At 42.6% G+C, this 4168-nt stretch overlaps 1 protein-coding gene across 1 annotated transcript in view; it reads left to right on the forward strand.

Annotated features, from left to right (window-relative positions):
* Positions 1 to 527: 527 nt before the first annotated feature.
* Positions 528 to 4168, forward strand: part of sema3b (sema domain, immunoglobulin domain (Ig), short basic domain, secreted, (semaphorin) 3B) — a 47827-nt gene continuing 44186 nt past the window's right edge. The window contains exon 1 of the mRNA XM_083976157.1: positions 528 to 778. The gene's annotated coding sequence lies outside the window, so the exon portion shown is untranslated. The remainder of the gene's footprint in view (positions 779 to 4168) is intronic.

Raw genomic sequence — 4168 nt, forward strand, 5'->3', positions numbered from 1 at the left:
TAGAGAGTGAATCCTGTAAGGTGACGGTCTCTCTCTCTCTCTCTCTCTTTCCCCTTTAGTTTCTCCTCAGTTTTCTCCTCAATTCATCATTACACCCTTTTACAGAGAAAGTGCCCCCCCCACCCCCACCCACAGGATCAAGCCGCAGCAGAAACAGTGACTGACTTTAACCATGGACTGAGAGGGAGTGGTGCTGAAAGAAAGAAGAGGGTGTGTGTGTGTGTGTGTGTGTGTGTGTGTGCGTGCACGTGTGCTACGCAGTGACACACTGTGTGTCACAGAAAGAAGGCAAATGACAGAGCGTAAAAGTTTGACTTAAAGAAAGAGACAGGGGAGAGAGAGAGAGAAAGAAAGAGCGAGAAAGAGAAGGAGAGAGAGAGTTGGCTGAGAGCAGCTCCTGTCTTCGTCCCTCCCCCTGACCCTCCTCCTCCTCCTCCTCCTCCTCCACCGGCCGGGAGCGAGAGGAGAAAGAAAAGCAGAGAGAGAGAGAGAGAGAGAGAGAGGGAGAGAGAGAGAGGTAGCTCAACCACGCTGCTCTTTTAGTGCAGGACTCAGGAATTCCAGGACCTTTGGACACACACACTTTCATACACACACACACACACACATACACACACACACTCACACTCACACACACTTGCTGGTTTTCTCGTGGTGATGTGACTGTGATCGGACCCGAAGAGGACACGCACACACAGAGAAGGAGAAGGAGAAGGGCTGTGGACTATTGGACCATGAGGCACCTGCAGACAGGAAACTGCTGCTGCTGCTGATGAAGGTGAGATTCACTTTAATTGTTTTATGTTTCTGAAGTTGTTTCCTGTTGTTGTTTGTTTTCTCATTAGTTCTTAATAACTGAACTACTGGATTCAGAGAAACACCCTGGAGGCGTTTGCACTGGACTGGATAATACATTCAGTGTGTGTGTGTGTTTCTGTGGTTTCATATCTGTGTTGATCATTAGGGTGATTTCCCTCAGTAACATGATAGCTTATGGACTGTGTGTGTGTGTCTGTCTGTGTGTGTGTGTGGACTGAAGTGAAACTGTTTGGTATCTTGGTTGGTCAGAGGTTGATTCACCATAAACCAGGACTGTGTGCGTACATATGTGTTGTTAAATGAAGCAATGGGCACAGAAGATTACAGTGGACATCCCCTGTCCTCCTCCTCCTGTGTGTGTGTATGTGTGTGAACCTCACAGGTACTGTATGTACGTATGTTGTCTCTCATCTCACCTATTGAGCCCTGTAATCTCAGGGCGCCCAGACCTATTTCCAAGTCGTGGCTGGTCTAATGTAGTTGTATGTAGTTAAATTGTGATGATGACAGAGGTAACCCCCACCCACCCCCCCCCCAACCCACACTCATGTCACACTTTGACCTCATCGCTGCTCTCTGCTCCAGAATGCATTAGCCAATTCTACTAGCATGTAGCTAAGGCTTAAGTTACAGTAATATTACTGGCAGAGTAAGGTAATACTACAAGTATAACAAGCTAATGTTACTAGCACAGCAAGGTATTGCTACGAGCATAACAAGGCCTATAATGTTACCAGCATAAATGCGGCTAGCGTAACTCTCTGGCCTGTGGAGCTGAACTCTCCATCACCAATCAATAACCCAACGCTAACAGCTTTAACACTGATGTCCCGCTGATTATTCCGATTATCTCTGACTTTAAACACATCATTTCCCATTTCCTCAGGACAGACACTTTTTTGAGGCCGCGCCCCTTCCACAGTCCTGGATATGCTGACTTAAACATGTTGCAGTTCTGTCTGGATGCAAAGAGAGAATTATCACCTTTTGTCTAGACTCACAGTTTCCCACAATGCATCATTAACAGTAGTGAACCACAGATGGTGAGACTGCATTGACCATCATGAATTCAGAGCCGTCACCAGGACTTATTCGTAGAGCAGGCATGTGAATGGGCATATGAACTACTAAATAGAGTTTTTATAATGCTACGCTACTGATAGTTGTATTTTGCAGGACTGACCCTGAGGCTGCAAACCGAATTGATTTAGATGTCCCGACATCCGGGTTAAATGTTTGCAAAGAGACAAGATGGGGGAGACCAAAACTAGACCATTCACAAATGTGCAGATATTCACAGTCCCTTGCACCAAACAGTTGCACTTGCAAAGTTCAATAAGCTTGATGTTATGGCTTAGAAAATGAATAGACAGGTGCGAAGTGCACAGAACAGTACTTTCGGTGGCGGCTGACCCATAGCTGCTCTGCTCTACGTCACTTTATTAAGTTTTAATACTATTGTTTCATGGCAGTAATTAACCGTTTAGATCCCCAATATGTGGTCAGTTTATCCAAATAACGCCTGTTTGGAAGTTTGCTCTGACGTTTTGGGAGAAGTGAAGCTCCACCTGTGGGAGCAGCGACCGGGACCAGCGGGTTATATCAGAGGCAGCCCGGGGGAGAAAGCGAGCCAATTCATTTACCCGCAGGTTTTTAGAGGTTTACCACTGGCTGGTTAAATTCTTTTAAGGAGATAAATGTTGATCTCATTGTTTAGTTGCTGATTAGTTTGTTTGAATGAAAAGTGAAGCTTCAGATGTGAACTGGACAGAAGAGCAGTGCTGCCTCGGGGCTCTGTATGTACAGAAATCACCACATTTAGATCAATAAATAAATGTTTTACCATGAACAGATCGGTCTACATTAAATTTAATTTACAGAGGAAAATTCAGTGCGAAGTGCTTGTTTTTTCATGCATGTCCGCGGCGCACAGCTCCGTAAAGTGTTCCGTTCACGGCATCATGGTAGGAAAAAAAGGAAGAATAAAAATATGTTGGCACATGCGCATAAGCGGTCTTGATACAGTCTATGACTTCAACACATATAGGACTGGGCTTTGTTATTATTTCTGTTGGAGGATGTAAGCAAGGTGCCTTTTTTGTGCCAAATTTGTACTTCACAGGAGAGAAACTGTGTTCAAAATTTAAAGAAAGCCATTAAAATAGTCTTTGAATTTAAATATACTTTCTTTGTGTTTATTCTACACTAATATTTGTTATAAACTCAAGTTGTAAGTGGACAAATGCAATTAATTGATCAATAAATTAATTGCGATTAATTACAGAAAATTGTGTGATTAATTAGTTGTTGTTTTTTTAAATCGATTGATATATATATATATATGTATATATCCAGTAAATTTAGCACCAAGTGCAAAGCTGCCTGCAATCCAAATGCACCATGGCGGTGCTCTTCCTTGTTACTTTAACTTCCGTTTTTAGTAGCCTATCCCTGAAAAACACCATTAGGCTACTCTTCTGTTTTATTGTCTTTATTTATAAGAAGGTAGTATCTTTATTGGATCTTTACAGAAAATAAAAAATAATGTATAAGGAATTTAAATGACAAACTATATGGGAGCCATTGGGTGAGCACTACCAGGTTGGTGGGCGGGCTGTGCCCCTAAAGGCTCGCCCATAGCAACGGGCCTGCATGCATTGTGAGTGTTGAAAGGGGACAGTGAGTCTCAATGTCATTTTGCATTTTACTGAATGAGCTTAGTGTTTATTCGTGTACACCTGTGTGACAGTGAGGGAGAAGAGCTACTCTCACCTGCACACACAGTCTCTTCTCCGTCCAATCAGCTTCCAGCAGAGTCTCTCACTGACCTGTGATGAATGGACCGTCACAGTGAAGGTGGCTGGACACCGATCCACTGCCACACCTTAAAACCCATTACCCTCCACTCAACCCCTCACAGCACAAAAACCCATTAACCTCCTGTTAACCCTTTGATAACTGCTTCCTCTGCCCGAAACCCCATGTCAGCAGAAAGTAGGTGACACACACTGATTTATATAATACATGGTATACAGTTTAGAAACTATATAGCATACTACTCTAATAATAACTATTTATACGGTATAAACAATAAACCATGTCATCAGAAAGTAGGTGGCAGGCATGAAACACTGAAGATACACTTGTATATGTACTAATACACAGTACATGGTATGTAATATGATATCTATACTATATGAACAGTATAGAAAGAGTAGAAAATGTTATTATCAATATAAAACATAAAAATAGTATATAGACTATATAATCTCTAAACAGTATAAACTACGTCAGCAGAAAACAGGAAACATGTGTGAAGCAGAAACACGGTGCAGAGGAGATACAAGTT

This window comes from Trachurus trachurus, assembly GCF_905171665.1.
Source record: "Trachurus trachurus genome assembly, chromosome: 7".
Classification (NCBI taxonomy): Eukaryota; Metazoa; Chordata; class Actinopteri; order Carangiformes; family Carangidae; genus Trachurus; species Trachurus trachurus.